At 44.5% G+C, this 21585-nt stretch overlaps 1 protein-coding gene across 4 annotated transcripts in view; it reads right to left on the bottom strand.

The window, feature by feature from the left end:
* Positions 1-21585, bottom strand: part of LOC137376222 (limbin-like) — a 211705-nt gene that overhangs the window by 144372 nt on the left and 45748 nt on the right. The gene's annotated exons all lie outside the window — the stretch shown is intronic.

Genomic DNA, 21585 nt, shown 5'->3' with positions numbered 1-21585 from the left:
ATTAAGATCAGCAGGCAGCACATACTTCCAGGTGGTACATTTAGAGACCCTATGTCACAGGCAGGGCCTTGTCAAACCAACAGGAATCATAAAATCAATGAACTGAAAATTGCAGCCAGCATGCATCGTTTTGTGAAACCCACCAACTGCATGTAAAGTCGCACAAAATCTACCCTGTAGAATACAGGATAAAATGGTTATGCAGTCACACAGTAAATATTAAATAGCAAAGACAGCAAATTCTTCTCGTTTTGATTTTCTACTGATCAAGCCTTGCATGTAGTTTCGTGAAAATCTTTTTTAACGCTGTGTTCGTACGCTATTTTTATTTTGTTTGGTGTAGTGTCAAAACTGCATTGTGATGCTGCCAACAAAAGTGAGATTACATTTGAGTTTCCACAGTTTTGGCTTCAGGGCAGTGCCAGTATAAATGATTGACGCACATAAGCGTAAAGGGGATATAGGAAGACGCAAGGGGCTAGGTAGATCTTGACTTTTTACAGTGGTGTAAAATGGGTGATATTAAGTCAATAGCCCATTTTACATCCTCAATTTTTAAGTTTCATTAAGTTATCCTCCACTCCCATCACTCCACTGTCACTCACGTCACCATAAAATTATACAAAATAGCAGAGGGCCATTCAGTTCATCGTGCCTGGGCTGGCTCTTTGGAAGAGCTATCCAATGAGTCCTACTCCATTGGGCTTTCTCCATAGTAATGCAAATTTTCCCCCTTCAGGTATTTAGCCAATTCCTTTTTGAATGTCGCTATTAAATCTGCCTTTCAGGCAGTTCATTCCAGATCATCATAATGCGCTGCATAAAAATGGTTTTCCTCATCTTTCCTCTGGTTCATCTGTCAACTACCTTAAATCTGTGCCCTTGTCCCAACTCTTGTGCTGTAGGTTCTCCCCCTAATTACTGTCTCAAAACCCTTCATGATTTTGAACACCGAGACCAAATCTCTCCTCTTAACCTTCTCTGTTCTAAGGAAAGCAACCCCAGTTTCTCCAGCCTCTCCTTGTAACTGAAGTCCCACATCCCTGGTGCCATTCCAGTAAATTTGCACACTCTCGGGCCTTGATCTCCTTCCCAAAGTGTGGTGTCCAACATTGGACACAATATTTCAGCTAGGGCCTATCTAGTGTTTTATAAATGTTTAGCATAACTTCCAGGTTTTTGAAATCCTTGCCTCTGTTTATGAAGCCAAAGACCCCGTATGCTTTTTTTAAACAGCCTGCTCAATTAGTCCTGTCACCTTCAAAGGTTTGTGTACATATACCCCCCCCACCCCGGTCTCTCTCTTCCACCACCCACTTTAGAAGTGTACCATTTTATTTATATTGCCTCGCTTCATTCATACATTACTTCTCTGTATTAAATTTCATCTACATGTCTGTGTGTCCATTTCATTAATAGCCTCCTGAAGTCTGTTACTATCCTCCTCTAAGTTTTGTCTCATCTGCAAATTTTGAAATGATGCCCTGTATATTCAAGTCCAGATTGTTAATATATATTAAAAAGAGCAGTTGTCCTAATACCGATCCCTGGGGAGCACCAGTATATACCTCCTCCAGTCTGAAAAACAACTGTCCACCACTGCTCTGTGCTTTATGTCCCTTAACCAATTTTGTATCCATGCTGTCACTGTCCCTTTAATCCCATGGGAAGGGGAAGTTTGATTCCTGACCCTGGCTGGTAGACCGATAGCTTACGCTGTTGGGGAAGGCGGCGAGGTATTTCTGATCACTGACATCAGTGGATCTTTGTATGGGGGGAGGAAGTGATCTAATGGGGGGGCGGGGAGGGGGGTGGAATTTTGCAGGGCCTAAGTTTTTGGTTCAAATGCAGAAATGATACATCGTACCCAGATGCATTCTTTCACTGCGCATTTCACCATAGGCAAGATTGTCATGACTTGAACCTGAACAGGATGTCAACAAGAGGTTAGTTTTATCTTCAGAGAGGATTCCTCCCAGCAAGTCTGAAAATTCAGAGGAGTCAGTCTTAAAAGATGAAAGCAATGTTTAGTAACATTACATGTTGTGAACTGCACGTGATGGTTTGGGACGATAGGAAGGCAGAGGTCTTGCCATTTTCCTATATACTAATAATGTACGAATAGTTATTGCTAGAAAATGGACAAATCATATGTTAGAAGCTTGAAGTACTGATTTTGCCAAACAGACGGTAGCTAAAACTAATAGAATCATACATTTTATCCCAACTACTTACATAATGTACTTATATAATGTACAGCATTTAAAGGTTTGTTTTATACTATGCAGTACTAAGTAGAAGAATTAGAGAAAAGTGCCACATATGCCAACTTGTACACATTTTCACAATTAATCAAAAGATGGCCACCATTTTTACAAAATGTAGAGTCCAGTTTTACATTTGTTCAGATAACATTCATGCACTACTGAGCTCTCATTTAAACTAGTTTGAGGCTAATCAGAATAGACTTCCCTCTCATTTAGACTGGGAAAAGGCGTGAAACATTTGGGAGGGGGTAGCATTTGTACTGAAAGGGAGACCATGAGGGTGGATAGTACAGGTTAGTCTGTTTGAATGAGACAAAATTTGCTTAAAGAAGTATCTTTGATCATTTTGAACCTGGCAAGATATTTGGACAGAATAGTGGATCAACACAAATTTATGTTAGCTAATGCAAATAATGCTCACAAAATAAGCTTCCTCCTCCAATTCAGTTGCATATCAGCAAATAATTAAACAATTCAGACCTGTTTATCCAACTAAATTGGTGTAGCATTCTGGAAGTCAAGGCTACCTGGCATGACACCAATCACAAAATAGGATCGGAAAAAATGGATTTCAGGTGTATGTTCTGTTTAATAGCAGTGTTGCAGAGTTTATGGATCAATCTTGTACATTAAAGAATCCAGCAACCCCATGATCACTGGTGACAGTAATTGCTAATTCCAGTTACATCAGAAAACAGAACGGTCAATCTCAGTACCTAGTGTTCCATTAAAATAGTACATTTTCACAATTCTAGTTAAGACAACTTCTTCTTTGGCCTCCTTGTCTCGAGAGACAATGGGTAAGCGCCTGGAGGTGGTCAGCGGATTGTGAAGCAGCGCCTGGAGTGGCTATAAAGGCCAATTCTAGAGTGACAGACTCTTCCACAGGTGGTACAGATAAAATTGGTTGTCGGGGCTGTTACACAATTGGCTCTCCCCTTGCGCTTCTGTCTTTTTTCTAAACATGTCTAAGCATAGACTACTTCAAGACTTCAAGTGGAAAAACAAAATATACCATAGATCGCTGTGTATAAGTCGACCTTTGAAGCCTCCAAATATTGTTACAAAAATAGGGTCTACTTATATGCAGAGTATAAGATGTGATCTGCTGGTGTGGGTGGTCGCCATTTTGAAATGTGAGGGAAAAAACATCGGTAATTCATACTAAATTAATGTGACACAGTTTATTGAATAAATAAATTCTACAAAGTACTGGAGTTTTCTTTTACCTTAGTAAGCATTATTCTAAGTTCTTAGTTTCCCAGTGGGGCAGATAATTACACAAATCACTGTCATTTTTAACTTAGAATCAATTCTCTGATAAGACAGAAATAAACATGGTTTTACAGAAGCAGTAAAACTTGTTTTAAGAAACTAAAATTATGTTGAAATATCAAAAGCAACAAATATCACGATAATTTTAAGCGTCAAATTACCATCAGTAACTTGCAGTTCTGGTGGTTCAGACATTTGCTTTAAGCAATTCAAGGCTCTGTGCGGGCATGTCTCAAACTCCGGCACATCTTCGCAACACAGCCCGTATTGCCTGCTTGATCACTTGCGCCCAAATATAAGGCAAGTAAAACATGCATTTGTGGGACGAAAAATTGAGGCTGACTACAAATGCGAGTACAGCATGTTGTGGCTGTAAAGTGGTGGGGGCAGGGGGGAGGGGTCGACTTATACACCGAGTGTATGCAAAAACATGATTTTGAGTCGTCATGTACGCCGCGATCTACGGTTTTCAGTTGACCAAGATAATCACATATCATCCATTTATTTAAGAAGCAAAGCTGGATAGACTGAAGAATAAAAGAGGAAGCATGCTAAAATAGAAAGATGTGATTAAATGATGCTAAACTTTGGTTGTCAATGAATGATTACAGGAAGAAGGAAGATAAGAAATTTCATAGATTTCAAAGAATCACTAAGAGTAGGCGATTGATGATGCTTTATTTCAAAACAGTGATGGTGCAGAGAGTACGAACTGAATTTTGGGATGGTGCATTTGAACTTTAAAAGAAACAAGAAAATTAATTGGAGCATAGACCATAGTGGTCTTGATAAGAGAGAGAGTTTGGAAGCTGGAAGTGAGAAGATTCATCTTTCAATTGAAGAACGCTCCAAAAAATTGGTTATAATGATAGAATATATGAAGCAATGGATAGATTGATATCTGTTTACAGATCTGCTCAACATATCACAGGTTTCTTGCTTTCCACTAAATGGAAGTACCTGCAATATGAATTCTATCTTCCTGTAATATTAATTGAATTTACAACACCTCTTTTCTCTCAACATCACCTCTTTTGATGCATCCATTGCCTTTGTGTTGTCAGTCTGCTTGGCTAATGTTCAAGCCAGGATGAGTCGCAATTTACTCAAACATTGGGAAGACCAAAGCCATTGTCTTTGGCTCCCACCACAAACTCCACACTGTCTCCATAGATTTCAATCTGTTCCCTGACCAACATCTCAGGCTGAACCAACTGCAATCTCGGCATCCTACTTGGCCATAAGCTGAGCCTCCGACCCCATATCCGCTCCTTTACAAAGACCCCTAATTCCACCTCCAATATATCTCCACCCTACCTCTGCCCATCAGATTTCTAAGCTCTCATCCATGCATTCTTCACCTACAGATATATCTGCGGTCTCCTTGCCGGCCTCCCATTCTTCACCCTCCGTTAACTGCAGCTCATCCAAAATTCTTATGCCTGTATCCAAATCTGCACCAAGTTATGCTCATAGACCCCTGTGCTTGGTGACCTTCACTAGTTCTCATCCCCTCAAAGCCTCCAAATTAAAATTCTCTTCCAGTCAATTCTCTTCATAGCCTTTCCCATCCTTATCTATGTAACCTCCTTTAACCCTACAATCCTTGGAGAACTCTGTTCCTTCAACTCTAGCCACTTACCCTTTACTCCATTCTCTTCACCCTGCCTTTGGTAGTAATATATTTAGCTGTCTATGTCCTAAGCTTTGCAATTCCTCCCCAAACCTCTCCACCTCTCCTCCTTTAAGACACTTTGAAAAATCTCTTTTACTAAGCTATTGGTCACTCCTCCTAATGGCTCCTTCTTTGGCTCAGTGGCAATTTTTGTCTGATTATGCTTCTGAGAGATTTTAGGTCTTTTTTTAATGTTATAGGTAGTATTGGATAAATATGCAAGTTGGGCATTTTTTTCCAAATTGTGGTCGTGTTGGAGAGAGAATGCTTTTCTGCAATATGGTTCATAACAGAAGAAAATACCCAATGAGAAAGGAAATAAACAAGACATTAACAAATAATAAAGATAATTGGTATATATTCATAAAAGGCACAATATTCACTACAGACAATTCTTCACTAAAAGATATGAACAGTGATGAAGATTAGTCTGTTTTGTTTGAGGAACCCTTCATAACTATTTTCCTGATTTTGTCATTGTCACATTATTTGGTCATTTTCACTGCTCTTCCTGTTCATCTAATTTCAGTGACGCAGTAAGAAGTACAAGAAGTTTAACAACGTGATTTAAGTTACAGTTCGGAGAGTGCAGCTTGCAGAGCAGGAGTGGGACACTGGCACAGGTTCAAACAGGCTTCACACAAAGGATCGGTCATTAGAGGGAGAGACAGACACAGACAGAGAGAAATAATTGACAATGAACAATTCATCCATGAATTTAATTATTTTTTGGTTTCAAACAAACAATCACATTCTACAGTGCCTTTAATCTCCCCTAAAACATTCAACAGTCAATTATTGTATCTTATAACCTTGGAAAGGGTTTACATTGCCTTTTTGTCCAACTTGTGACTTTGCTATCCCAATAACCTAAATCTGTCCGGTTCAACGATACATACTCATGAAGTTCCTCCCATCGATGGTAGGGAAGTTACTGGAAACCATTATGAGGGGCAAAATAAACTTTTATTTGTAAAGGTTGTATCAAACTGCTACAAAGTCCAAGAAAAGGAATGAAACCGGATGGTTCAGCCGCATTGACCTAGGCACTGGGAGTCCTCAACACTGACTCTGAACTTTATGATGTCTCATGGCACAGGTCAAACATGGGCAAGGAAACCTCCTGCTGATTACCACCTACCATCCCCCCTCAGCTGATGAATCAGTGCTTCTCAATGTTGGACACCAATTGGAGGAAGCATAGAGGGTAATAAGGGCACAGAATATACTCTGGGTGGGAGACTTCAAGGTCCTATCACCAAGAGTGGCTCGGTAGCACCAGTACTGACCGAGCTGGCTGAGTCCTAAAGGACATAGCTGCTAGACTGGGTCTACAGCAGATGGTGAGGGAACCAACAAGAGGAAAAAACCTACTTGACCTCATCCTCACCAATCTATCTGTCGCATCTGTCCATGACAGTATTGGCAGGAGTGACCACTGCACAGTCCTTGTGGAGATGAAGTCCCTTCTTCACATTGAGGATACCCACTGTGTTGTGTGGCACTACCAATCTGTTAAATGGGGTAGATTTTGAACAGATCTACCACCCAAAACTGGGCATCCATGAGGTGGTGTAGGCCATCAGCAGCAGAATTGTATTCAACCACAATCTGTAACCTCATGGTCCAGCATATCCCCCATTCTACCATTACCATTAAGCCAGGGGACTATCCCTGGTTCAATGAAGAGTGCAGGAGGGTATGCCAGGAGCAGCACCAGGCATATCTATAAATGAGGTGCGTCAGCCTGGTGAAGCTACAACACAGGACTACTTGCTTGTCAAACAGCAGATGCAGCATGCAATAGACAGGGTTAAGCGATCCCACAACCAACAGATCAGATCTAAGCTCTGCAGTCCTGCCACATCCAGTCACGAATGGTGGTGGACAATTAAACAACTAACAGGAGGAGGAGGCTCCAGAAATATCCTCATCCTCAACGATGGGGGAGCCCAACAAATCAGTGCAAAAGACAAGGTCGAAGCATTTGCATCCATCTTCAGCCAGAAGTGCCGAGTGGATGATCCATCTCGGCCTCCTCCTGAGCTTCCAGAATCACAGATGCCAGTCTTCAGCCAATTCGATTCACTCCACATGATATCAAGAAATGGCTGAAGGCCCTGGATATTGCAAAGACTATGGGCCCTCAAATATAGAGCGGATCCAAGGGGAAATTTTTTCACCCAGAGGGTGGCGGGGATCTGTAACTCACTGGCTGAAAGGATGGAAGAGGCAGAAATCTTCATAACTTCTGAAAATTACTTGAATATGCACTTGAAGTGCCATAACCGACAAGGCTGCAGATCAAGAGCTGGAAAGTGGGATGAGGCTGGGTGGCTCCTTGTCGGCCAGCAAGGGCACGATGGATCAAAATGGCCTCCTTCCGTGCTGTAAATTTCTATGTTCCAAGAACAACAGTCTGAACATTTCCAACCTCTCCTCATAACTGAAGTCGCTTATCACTGGTAACATTCTGGGAAACCCTGGCTCATTAGCAAACTAAGATCCTAAAGGGACATCATTCTTAAAGGCAATCATACAACATCCCCCTTCCTTCCAAACACAAGTCTCGTATGCTAAAAGTAAAAACACAGTGGCGCAGTGGTTAGCACCACAGCTCCAGAGACCCGGGTTCAATTCTGGGTACTGCCTGTGCGGAGTTTGCAAGTTCTCCCTGTGACCGCGTGGGTTTTTGCCAGGTGCTTCGGTTTCCTCCCACCGCCAAAGACTTGCAGGTGATAGGTAAATTGGCCATTGTAAATTGCCCCTAGTGTAGGTAGGTGGTAGGAAATATGGGATTACTGTAGGGTTAGTATAAATGGGTGATTGTTGGTCGGCACAGACTCGGTGGGCCGAAGGGCCTGTTTCAGTGCTGTATCTCTAAATAATAAAAAATAATATAAAATTAGATATCAAAATTATTTATACAGGTATAGATATTGTGAAATTTACATGTATAGAAGCTCAAAAGTCCTTATATCATCTTGGTGGTTTGACAACTCTTGCTTGGTGAATTTGCGTCACATCAGTTGCGGTTCCTATGGAGGTTTCTCCCTCTCTGCATTCAGTTTCTGTTGCTCTGCCTTCAGCCTGCTAACATATTCTGTTGCTTTTCTCAAGATGACCACTTCTGAGGCCTTGTCATTCTTGGAAGGTTCTCGCACCTCATCTCGAAGAGCCAACGGACAATGTTTCAACTCATTTCTCCTCTGCCTCTCCAGGACATTACATGTCCTTTGCCTCTCCTCATTCTCCGCGTCTGGAGGCTTGGAGCTCAACGTCGAGGACCTGTTGGAGGAAGAGTACTTGGTCTCATGGAGGTATCTGTCCGTTCTGGCTAGTTGTCATGCTGGCCGTCCTCTAGGGAGAAGTAAGGAGCGGCACAATTGCCCTGTTGCTGGGTTTCCAGACTGCACCGTTTAATGCTGGCCAAAGTCTGCGACGGGGTTCTGGTCCTTGGAGATTTCCCCTTAACAATGCTCCCCACAGCCAGCCTTTGCTTCTCAGTGATGACATCAATCTCTTCTTCGGAGTCGCTGCAGCATGAGGAAACACTGCCTATTGACGAAGAACTATCATCTGAATTTGGATCTTCATTCTCTTGGTGTGGCGTCTGAGAAGAGACTGATACTCTCCAAACCAGAACCACTGAGATCCTGGAGGAACTGTGACTTAATGGGGTACCAGTGGTCTCTTCTGCTGTAACTGGTACCTTGGTGACCTCGTGGGTGGTTATGATGTTGCGGTCCTTACACGCTGGTAATCCAGCCACTGCTGGTCCACTCATGTCTACAAGGAGATTGTTTGTGATTGTTAGTGATGGGTCAAATGGCCTCCTTCTGTGCTACAGTTTCTATGGTGTGGACTTTGCTGCGCTAATGATGGCGAAGCTGTCAGCGTTCGTCACCAATGAGGGCGTTAACAACACGCACTATGGTGTGGAAATCCTGAAGTCGTGGTAGGCCACTCTGTGCTGCCCCAGAGCTTCGCATTGTAACTCACCAACATCAAAATTAACAGGGAAAAAATGGTGCTGGCATAATGTGGGCAAATTACCCAATTATAACAAAGTTTTCTTGCCACATTTTAGGGCTGGTGTTTCCTGGAGGAAAGGTGAATCCAAAGTCAGTTTGCAAATATTGTAAAATCCAGGCTGATGAATACACTGGTACAGGAAGGCATTTCAACTTTGAAAATGGCTCCGGGATGGATTCTGAATATTTTTCTGACTTTTTAAAAATCATTTAATTTCAATGACTTTTTAAACATGAAACCGATATTTTAAGTTTATACATATCTTTAAAAATTATCACAAGTGTCAGCTGTGGCTCATTTGTTAGCACTCTTGCCCCTCAGTCACAAGGTTGTGGGTTCAAGTCACACTCCAGGGCTTGAGCACATAGCTCAAGGCTGACGTTCCAGAATAATACTGAGAGAATGCTGCACTGTCAGATGAGACGTTAAACCGAGGCCCTGTCCGCCCCCTCAGCAGGACATAAAAGATCCCATGGCACTATTTTGAAGAGCAGGGGAGTTATGTCCGGTGCCCTCAACCAACACCACAAAAAACAGATCAACTGGTCATTATTACATTGTTGTTTGTGGGAGTTTGCTGTGTGCACATTGGCTGCTGCATTTCCTACATTACAACAGTGATTACATTTCAAAAGTACTTCAGAGGCTGTAAAGCCATTTGAGATGTCAGGTGGTCGTGAAAAGCAGCATATAAATGCATGCCTGTCTTTCTTTTCTAAAATGCTTCTGCGTAAATTTATCTGACTTTTTAAAATATCTTGTTCCAACTTATATATGACTTTTTAAACATTATTCAAAATCCTATTTACATGCATTTAACAGGTACTGCAAAAGGCTTAGCTGCAGATACTGTGGGCATGGCTTCTATTCATTGCATCCTGTGATCTGTCTTTATGCTTGCATAAGAGTTAGAACTATACTGGGGTCCACGTCATGAGGGAATCCTCCTGCCTTCTGTGAAGTTCTCACTCCCACCACATCACATTAAGGAAGTGGGCACTTTAGGTCGAGATCAATGGCGAGCGCCACGACTTCGCTGCTGATTGAAAACTCCTGACCTATTAGAACACAAGAAACAGGAGCAAGAGTCGGTCATTTAGCCCCTTGAGCTTGCTCCACTGTTCAACAAGATCATGGCTGATCTTGTACCTCAATCCCATCTAACTGTACTCTCCCCATATTCCTTCGTACCCAAAAATATATTGGCCTCTGTCCTGAGTATACTCAATGACTGAGCATCCCTTTGGGGTAGGGAAATCCAAAAGACTCTCAACCGTTTCAGTAAAGAAATTTCTCTTCATCTCAGTCCTAAATGGCCGATCCCGTATTCTGAGACTATGTTTTAGAAGATATTGATGGTCTGGTCATATTCACAGAAAAGTGGCAAATGGAATTCAACCTGGAGAAGTGTGAGGTGATGCATTTGGGGAGGTCAAACGAGGCAAAGGAATACACGATTAATGGGAAAATACTGAGAGGTGTAGAGGAAGTGAGGGACTTTGGAGCAAATGTCCACAGATCCCTGAAGGTAGCAGGACAGGTCGATAAGGTAGTTCAGAAGGCATACGGAATCCTTTCCTTTATTAGCCGAGGTATAGAATATAAGAGCAGGGAGGTTATGCTGGAACTGTATAAATAGTCAGTTAGGCCACAACTTGCGTACAGTGTGCAGTTCTGGTCACCTCACTACAGAAAGGATGTAATTGCACTAGAGAGGGTACAGAGGAGATTTACAATGTTGTTGCCAGGACTGGAAAAATGCAGCTGAGGAAAGACTGGATAGGCTGGGGTTGTTCTCCTTGGAACAAAGGCTGAGGGGAGATCTGATTGAAATGTACAAAATTTTGAGGGACCTGGATAGAGTGGAGGTGAAGAGCCTATTTGCTTTAACAGAGAGGTCAGTGACTAGGCGGCATAGATTTAAGGTGATTGGTAGAAAGATTAGAGGGGAGATGAGGAAACGTTTTTTCACCCAGAGGGTAGTGGGGGTCTGGAGTGCACTGCCTGAAAGGGTAGTTGAGGCAGAAACCCTCAACTCATTCAAAAGAAGTCTGGATATGCACCTCAAGTGCCATAATCTGCAGGGCTACGGACCAAATGCTAGAAGGTGGGATTAGAATGGGTGGAACATTTTTCGGCTGGCACAGACACGATGGGCCAAGTGGCCTCTTTCTGTGCCGTAAACTTTCCATGATTCCCCAGCCAGAGGAAACATTCGGCTGAATTTTCTCACAGGCGTCAGGAACCTGATGTTGGGACCCAGTGTGGTTCCCAATCCCACGCTTGACCTCAAGGTGTCCACCAAAGCAACTTTAAATGAGACGGGCTCCTAATTGGCCTCTTCTGCCCAAGTAAGGATGGTAGGCAGGTTCCTGAGTCAGGAGGCCCAATGAGATGGCTCTCAGCACTGGACAGCTGGCAGTACCACTGGGAGTGGTTGCCACTGCTGAGTCAGAAAGGCAAGGGTGAGAGTGCCTCAGCCTGCTGAAAAGATAAAATTAAAGAAGGCCCACACTGATCAGGGCCATCACTGTGGAGAGGAAACCTTTTGGCCTTTTGATGCATTTGGCTCATTCACTGGAGCAGTGAGAGAAAGCACCGATGGCCTTCCAGCCTGCCACAAGGAGGCTGCCTCCAAGTTCCTGCTGGCCTCCGTACACAGCGGGGGGCCGTGGTGGTGTTATTCCATTGCCAGGGAAATGCGGGTGGGTTCTGAAAATGGCCCCTAATTGGGGCCATAATTGTCTGCCTGCCTCCGTGGAGTGGGTTGTCAATTCCAGTGGGAGCCTGCCCCTCAGAAACTCACCCAGAGGCGAGACAACATTAGGGTGCTGTCCCTATCTGAATTTCCCCACACCCTCCCAATCTCCAAACCCGCCTCCATGGCAAAATTCTGCCCATTTTCTCAGCATCCACCCTGTCAAGCCCATTAAGAATTTTCTACATTTTATTAGATCACCTCTCATTCTTCTGAACTCCAGAGAATATGGCCCGAGTCTATTCGAAAGCTCTCATGTTGAGATGTGAACTCACATTCTTGAGATAATTAGTCCAGGACTCTAGATTACTAATATAGTAATATAGCCACTACACTACAAATCTATGCATCAACAATCAACCCTTGGCTAGTTTCACACAGGTAAGGAGCGCTGAAAGAGCGAGCAAGCAGAAACGCTTGCTGACTTCAGTTTGGGACCGATTAACATATGACTGCCTAAAATTAAGTAAAATATGGCTCATCCTTGCTCTGCTTCAAGCCTCCAAATACTGGAAGACTTCACAATTTGCTGAATTTGGCACCCCATGAATTGGGCATTCAAGTCAATTCTCTTGATTCAGCAAGGCATGCTCTGGAATCCAAAGCTTAATTAGCGCTAATTGTGCAACTGTGATTTGAAAACTTGATGAAGTTTACTTTATCAAAAGTTGCCACAAGGTGGAAAAGTGTTTTCAAATGCAGTGACTGGCAACGGGGGATGAAATGCTCTGGTGCTAGCTGTGTGTAGTGGCATTGTAACCAGATTCTTTCTGAATGCAAGTCATCTATTAATGGACATGAAATTTTTATTACAGGACACTTCTGAAAATTGATACATTATGAAACATTTATTATAACACTAACTAATCTCTCCCAAAGACAGTATGGTAATAACGTTAGAAGTATCATTTGTTTTGAAATAAATCCCTAATTGCTGGAAAGAATTACTCTTGTCAAGCACAATAAAAAGCTGTACCATCCGAACAAGCAAGACAACAAAGCAGAGAGACACATACACTCAGTATGGTTATTTATAAAAATCTACAGCTTCAACTTCAATGGGGCTTTTTTTTTTGCTGTCAAACCAATCTGGCTATTTAACTTCAAAGAAAAAACCCTTTCATCAGTCAGCAAGAAAGACACTATTTACTCTGGTCCGCATCCACAAAGAGAATTGTTACTTTCAGAGATGTAGATTTGAAAATCAAAGTCTGCACAATTCATGGTCACAACCTAATATCTGAATTTGTACACACAAGGCCAGCAAGGTGCAGAAGCCTGCTGCGGGGGGTGGGGGTGGTGGGGAGAGGTGAGATAAGTAGCGATTTGGTAGATAAAAGCAAATGGAAGAGGGAGGAAGGCAGTCGGTGGAGGGAGGGAGAACGGTGACTGGAAGCACCCCATTGTTTTAATGTGGAACCAGGAGAAGCACTCCTGCACCTTTTGTCTCCACATTCAGTAAGTCTCTTTGGCCTCCTTATCTCGAGAGACAATGGATAAGCGCCTGGAGGTGGTCAGTGGTTTGTGAAGCAGCGCCTGGAGTGGCTATAAAGGCCAATTCTAGAGTGACAGGCTCTTCCACAGGTGCTGCAGAGAAATTTGTTTGTCGGGGCTGTTACACAGTTGGCTCTCCCCTGGCGCCTCTGTCTTTTTTCCTGCCAACTACTAAGTCTCTTCGACTCGCCACACTTTAGCCCCGCCTTTATGGCTGCCCGCCAGCTCTGGCGGACGCTGGCAACTGACTCTCACGACTTGTGATCAATGTCACAGGATTTCATGTCGCGTTTGCAGACGTCTCTAAAGCGGAGACATGGACGGCCGGTAGGTCTGATACCAGTGGCGAGCTCGCTGTACAATGTGTCTTTGGGGATCCTGCCATCTTCCATGAGGCTCACATGGCCAAGCCATCTCAAGCGCCGCTGACTCAGTAGTGTGTATAAGCTGGGGATGTTGGCCGCCTCGAGGACTTCTGTGTTGGAGATACGGTCCTGCCACCTGATGCCAAGGATTCTCCGGAGGCAGCGAAGATGGAATGAATTGAGACGTCGCTCTTGGCTGACATACGTTGTCCAGGCCTCGCTGCCATAGAGCAAGGTACTGAGGACACAGGCTTGATACACTCGGACTTTTGTGTTCCATGTCAGTGCGCCATTTTCCCACACTCTCTTGGCCAGTCTGGACATAGCAGTGGAAGCCTTTCCCATGCGCTTGTTGATTTCTGCATCTAGAGACAGGTTACTGGTGATAGTTGAGCCTAGGTAGGTGAACCCTTGAACCACTTCCAGAGCGTGCTCGCCAATATTGATGGATGGAGCATTTCTGACGTCCTGCCCCATGATGTTCGTTTTCTTGAGGCTGATGGTTAGGCCAAATTCATTGCAGGCAGCCGCAAACCTGTTGATGAGACTCTGCAGGCACTCTTCAGTGTGAGGTGTTAGAGCAGCATCGTCAGCAAAGAGGAGTTCCCTGATGAGGACTTTCCGCACTTTGGATTTCGCTCTTAGACGGGCAAGGTTGAACAACCTGCCCCCTGATCTTGTGTGGAGGAAAATTCCTTCTTCAGAGAACTTGAACGCATGTGAAAGCAGCAGGGAGAAGAAAATCCCAAAAAGTGTGGGTGCGAGAACACAGCCCTGTTTCACGCCACTCAGGATAGGAAAGGGCTCTGATGAGGAGCCACCATGTTGAATTGTGCCTTTCATATTGTCATGCAATGAGGTGATGATACTTAGTAGCTTTGGTGGGCATCCAATCTTTTCTAGTAGTCTGAAGAGACCACGTCTGCTGACGAGGTCAAAGGCTTTGGTGAGATCAATGAAAGCAATGTAGAGGCGCATCTGTTGTTCACGGCATTTCTCCTGTATCTGACGAAGGGAGAACAGCATGTCAACGGTCGATCTCTCTGCATGAAAGCCACATTGTGCCTCAGGGTAGACGCGCTCGGCCAGCTTCTGGAGCCTGTTTAGAGCGACTTGAGCAAAGACTTTCCCCACTATGCTGAGCAGGGAGATTCCACGGTAGTTGTTGCTATCACCGCGGTCACCTTTGTTTTTATAGAGGGTGATGATATTGGCATCGCGCATGTCCTGGGGTACTGCTCCCTCGTCCCAGCACAGGCATAGCAGTTCATGTAGTGCTGAGAGTATAGCAAGCTTGGCACTCTTGATTATTTCAGGGGTAATGCTGTCCTTCCCAGGGGCTTTTCCGCTGGCTAGAGAATCAATGGCATCACTGAGTTCCGATTTGGTTGGCTGTATGTCCAGCTCACCCATGACTGGTACAGGCTGGGCTGCATTGAGGGCAGTCTTAGTGACAACATTCTCCCTGGAGTACAGTTCTAGGTAGTGTTCAACCCAGCGGTCCATTTGTTTGCGTTGGTCAGTGATTATGTCCCCTGATTTAGATTTGAGGGGATCGATCTTCTTGATGGTTGGCCCAAGAGCATCTTAATGCCATCATACATTCCTCTGATGTTTCCGGTGTCTGAGGCCAGCTGAATATGACTGCATAGGTGTTGCCAGTAGTCGTTTGCGCAGCGCCTGGCTGTTCTTTGTGCAGTGCTTCTGGCTGCTTTAAGTGCTGCGGATATTAAATCGCTGGGGGCTTTCTTGTAGTTCAACAGTGCAATGCGCTTAGCGGCTATGACAGGTTCCAGCTCTTCATTATGAGATTGAAACCAGTCTGCATTTCTCTTCGCACTTTTGCCGTAGGTGGTCAAAGCTGACTCATAGATGGCGTCTCTGATGTGGGCCCACTTGGTTTCTGCATCCCCTGTGGGAGTGATTTGAAGGGCAGTTACAAGTGAATTTAGAAATTTTTTAACAGCTGTGGGTGAGAAATTCTGCTCGTGTTGATGCTCGGGTGGACCTTCTACTTGGAATGATGCAACTTCTTTGGTCTGAGTCTAACCTTGCTGCACATCAGGGAGTGGTCGGTGTCGCAGTCCGCACTGTGGAAGCTGCGTGTGATTTGAACATTGTTTAAGGCGGCTCGCCTTGTGACAATGAGATCTAGCTGGTGCCAACGACGCGATCTTGGGTGCCTCCATGAAACCTGGTGACAGGGTTTAGTGTGAAAGAACGAGTTGGTGATGCAGAGGTTATGATAGGTACACAACTCAAGCAGAATCTGCCCGTTCACATTCATCCTTCCAACGCCATAGCGCCCCAGGCAGGAGGGCATTGAGTCATAGTCGGCCCCAACCCTGGCATTAAAGTCCCCCAGCAGGAACAGGTGTTCGGTATTGGGGATGCTGCTAATGATGCTATGGAGTTCCTCATAGAACTGATCTTTAGCTTCAGGTGGGGAGCAGAGTTTTGGAGCATAGATGCTGAGTAGGTGTACTGGACCAGAGGTGGTGAGCAGTCGGATGGACAGTATGCATTCCGAGCCATTTGTGGGAGGCTCTATCATGCTGAGTAAGGAGTTTCTGATGGCGAAGCCCACTCCATGCTGTCTTGGTTCTTCAGGATCCCTGTCCTGCCAGAAGGTGGTGTAGTCTTGCTCTGCTAGAGATCCGCTCGTGGGGAGGCGAGTCTCCTGAAGTGCTGCAATCACTACATTGAGTCTACTGAGCTCGTTGTTAATGATGGTGGTCTTCCGAGAATCGTTGATTTGTGTAAGGTCTTCCGACAGGCCAGGACACATAGTTCTGACGTTCCAGCTTGCAAAGCGAAGGGCTGGTACCTTCTTTCCTTTTTTCGTGTTGTTTGGTGCAGTGTATCAGTCCACCTTTCGGGCAATGACCCTGAGCTCCAAGCACCCATTGAAGCAGGTAGACTGTGGCTGGACAGAACCTTATTGACCGGGGGCTGCCCAGTTTGAGGCGGGTGGTAGCTGTCCAGTGAGGTGCGATGACCTCTCCCACCGACAAAGGCAACCCATGGCGCCCAGTTTCTACGCCAATTTATCTGGACTTCTAACCCGTAACTGCTGCCTTCCGTGTTGTTTCAGTCGCTGTGAGGCAACTATGGAGTGACCTCCATGGCGCATGCCTGGGCGAATTTATGGAGGTTGAGAGTTGCCCAGTCGTCAAAACCCCCATCTCGGCCTTTCTGGTGGGGTCCAAAGGAGTGCAGAGTGCGACGTTTGGCACCGGCATGGCTGCAGGAACTGCCGGAAACATGCCAAAGGTGACACATGACCGCCTACGGGGTTCCACTCCGGATTATCTGTTAGGGTTTACTCCCTTAGCCTTGGTCTCTCCCGAGACGCCCACAAGGCAGTGGGGTTGTTAGGGCCCCTACACAGGTGTAGGATGATGCCGGTGGGAGGAGGGGATGCAAGGGGGAGGGGTGAAGGGAGGGGGGTGCGAGGGGGAGCTGGGAAGGGGGCTGTAAGGGGGTGGGGGGTGCAGGGGAAATGGGTGCGGGGGGGGGGGGGAAGATGGTGCGAGGGGGGAGCTTGGACGGGGTTGTGAGGGGGTGAGCTGAGAGGGTGGAGCAGGAAAGGGGACCGGGGGGGGGGGGGGGTGGAAGGGGGTAAGGGGGAGGGGAAGGGGGGGGAAAGCGGGTGCAGGTAATAAGCCATTTCCTCAGTGCCCACCATCGACGTCCGGAAAGCGCATCCACGTCCTTCGGGAGGTGAAGCATCTTCTGGCAGACTTACAAAAGGTGATTATATTCGTTAAGGGTTTTTTGATGTGGTTTATATAAAGGCATACCGCATTGCCGACAGTGCGCTGCAGATGCTCTCCGAGCCATCTCCCGCGGGCGCTTTCGTAAGTAAGTATTATTGATAAAACTTAGCTTTTTGGTGGTGGCTACCACTGGTTAGGTTGCATATAGACCTGTTCTCCTGAGCTCCGCTGGCTCTTTTGAGCATGCAAGATGATGAATGGAAAGGGACATGAGCTACTGGGGACCACAGAAGCCTCATGATAAGAAAACAATCAGTGAAATATGTATAATGTAAGGTGTAATTTTGTATTGGTACTCTAGAATTTTACTAGATGTACATGAGAGCAGGTAAGAACTTTGTCTAGCTTTTCTTCAGAAAATTACATTTGAGTAAAGATTTGAAAGAATAGATTTTGTTTACAGATGTAAGGATAAGGTGTAAGGATAAACCCAGGAACTACAAGTCATTCAGTTTAACATCGGTGATGGAAAGCTTTTAGAAACGATAATCTGGGAGAAAATTAACAATTGCAAATCATGTTTAACTAACTTGAATGAGTTTTTTGATGAGCTAACAGAGCTGGTTGATGAGGGCAATGGTTCCAGAGATGAGGGAGTTCAGTTATGTGGATAGATTGGAGAAGCTGGGCTTGTTCTCCTTAAGAGAAATCTGAGGGGAGATTTGATAGAAGTGTTCAAGATCATGAGGGGTCTAAACAGAATAGATGGAGAGAAACTGTTCCCATTGGCAGAAAGGTCAAGAACCAGAAGACACCAATTTACAGCCATTGGCAAAAGAACCATTGGCGATGCGAGGAAAAGCTTTTTTATGTAGCAAGTGGTTAGGATCTCAATGCACTGCCCGAGAGGAGGCAGATGGAAGTGTGGAATTCGAGACCCAAATAGATCAGCCATGATCTTATTGAATGGCGGAGCAGGTTAGAGGGGCCGAATCGCCTACTTCTACTCCTAATTTGTATGTTCATATGAGAGTGTGGTGGAGGCAGATTCAATCATGGCTTTCATGAGGGAATTGCATAATTTCTGAAGAGAAAAAAATTGGGAGAGCTATAGGGAAAGGACAGGGGAATGGGACTAGCTGATTTGCTTTTGCAGACAGCCAGCACAGACACGACGGGCCGAATGGTCTCCTTCTGTGCTGTAACCATTCGACGATAAGAACCTGATGGGCTCCGTGCTATTTTCTAATTTTATGGCTTATTTCTTATCAATATATAAGTGGCAGAGTTTTGCTATAACTGCTAATTTTGAACTATCTGACTTTCCTTTGTACGGACAAAAATCCAATATTGCCTGAGTCTCGGGCCTACCTGTTCTAGAACAAGGGACTGTTTTCTGCACCCAGTTCACAACCGCAGGCCAGTGCAAAGCAACTTCCTGTCCATCATCTCTTCATAATCAACAACCATCAACTTTATTATAGCTTCAGGAGTAACGTGCTCCAAAACATCAGCAATTTCATTACATCAGCCAGTTTGGAAAGGTACAATGAGGACTTTTACAATCCTGGCTTAAAATCATCATAGTTGCCAATCATATAATTGCACCCTCCATTGTTTTAAAAACATATTAATTGTCATGAAAGATATGTTACCATGGTGGTAGCAGATCTTTGGTTTTGCAAGAAGTTCTGGAGATTCAAGACTAATACTCTTTGACCATGGCTTTGGCGCCTCCCCAAAATTCCTCCGTTCCATTGATCATGAAGTGCCACGTGGGTTTGTTGTGTTAAAACTGCTGTATTAGTGCAAGTTGCCGCTAACCCTACAACATCTAGTTTTACAAAAATAAACACTGTGAAAACAAAATAATGTTGGCTAGCAGGCACACTTCAAATGGATTCCTCCAGTTCCATGTCAGTGCTGTTTGCAGAAGTGCATACAGAAGTTCAGCATTTTCTATTTGTTTGCTTGTTCATACGTTAACATCCCTTTTCAAAATGTGCATGCATTTGAATGCATAATGTTGGTATTCAACAAGAACTCAAAATATTTTCTATAACACTGCTCTTCAAGGTCATTCTACATACACGAAACATTACTGAAACGGCTCTTATGAAAGTCACAAATGACAGAAGTAAACTTTGTATTCTCGTCCTTTCCCGACCTGTCTGCAACCTTTGACACAGCTAACCACACCATTCTCCTCCGACACCTCTCCACTGTTGTTCAGCTGGATGTGATTGCCCTCAATTGGTTACACTCTTATCTAATCGCAGCCAGAGAATCACCTTCAATGGCTCTCTTCCCGTTCTCACACTGTTACCTCTGGTTTCCCCCCAGGGATCTATCCTTAGACCGTCCTATTTCTCATCTACATGCTGCCCTTTGACAACATCAGTCTCCATGTGTATGCTGACGATACCTAGATTTACCCCACCACTTGACCCCTCCACTGTATCTAAATTTAGATTGCTTGTCCATCATCTAGTACAGGTTAGGCAAAAATTTCCTCCAACTAAATATTGGAAAGACAAAAGCCACAGTCTTTGGTCTCTGATATAAATTCCGCTCCCTAGTCGCTGATCTATCCCTCTCTCTGCCAACTGTCTGAGACTACACCAGATGGTTCACAACCATGGTGCCATATTTGACCCCAAGATGAGCTTCCAACCACATTGTGCAATCACTAAGACTGCCTAATTCCACCTTTGTAACATCACCTGACTCCGCCTCTGCCTCAGCTCATCTGCTGCTGAATCCCTCACCCATGACTCTGTTGCCTCTAGACTTGACTATTCCAATACACCCATGACTGGCTTCCCACAATCTACCCTCTGTAAACTTAGCAAAAACTCTGCTCCCCATGTCTTAACTTGCACCAAGTCCTGTTCACCCATCACCCATGTTCACTGACTCCCGATCAAGCCATGCCTCAACTTTAAAATTCTCATCCTCATTTTCAAATTCGTCCACAGTCTCACCCCTCTCCCACCTCGACAATCTCCTCCGGCACACATCCTCCAAGATATCCATGCTTCGTTAATGTGTTCCTCTTGAGCATTCCAGATTTCAATTGTTCCACCCTTGGTTGCCATGCCTTCAGCCGCCTAGGCCCTAAACTCTGGAATTCCCTCCCTAAAACTCTACGCCTCTCTACATCTCTTTCCTCCTTTAAAACGCTCCTTAAAACATAACTCTTTGCCCAAGCTTTTGGTCATCTGTCCATATATCCCCCTCGGTCCCCCAAAGCGAATTCTGCTTTATAACTCTCTATGAAATGCCTTGGGATGTTTTAGGTGCTATATAAGTACAGACTGCTGTTAGAAGAACATCTGCAAAATAAAGAAATGCACATCTGTATATAAAAAAATAAAAGCGTTACCTAGAAAAAGTTTGAAAATGAGCTCTGTATGGTTCTGCACAGTCCCTATTCTGAATCACCAGCCAGTTCCATCCATTCTAGATTAAAGCAGAATCTGACAGGCCTGCTCAGATGCAGGGACCATGGAAAAATGAACCATTCTGATGAAAGGTCACAAACCTGAAACATTAACTCTGTTTCTCACTCCACAGATGTGGCCTGTCCTGTCTATTATTTCCAGCATTTTCCTGTTGTAATTTCACATTTATTTTGTGTTCCATCATGTGAATTTTGCAGGAACTAGCCTTTGACTCTGAAAGGCAAGTGACCTCATGCAAAAAATAAATGTAGCTCTTGTGACATTTAGCAGTAAAAGATCATGTGAATGTGAAAGGAACCATTCTGAATGTTTTATCAAACATATTATCACAGGCTGTTTCTAAAAACAACCCGACAGCAATGTACAGAAACACATGTTTCAAGCATTCAGCATGCATTACCTAGCAGCTCTTTGACCGTACAAGCCTGGAGTAAAATCGAACAGAAATAACATGAAATCTGATTTCACTGAGTAATACTAGAATATACATGTACTGGGTATGTTTCTGTTGACCTATCACCTTTTGACTACAA

The sequence above is a fragment of the Heterodontus francisci genome, chromosome 1 (assembly GCF_036365525.1).
Source record: "Heterodontus francisci isolate sHetFra1 chromosome 1, sHetFra1.hap1, whole genome shotgun sequence".
In the NCBI taxonomy this organism is placed as follows: domain Eukaryota; kingdom Metazoa; phylum Chordata; class Chondrichthyes; order Heterodontiformes; family Heterodontidae; genus Heterodontus; species Heterodontus francisci.
This window is presented reverse-complemented; position numbering and strand designations above follow the sequence as displayed.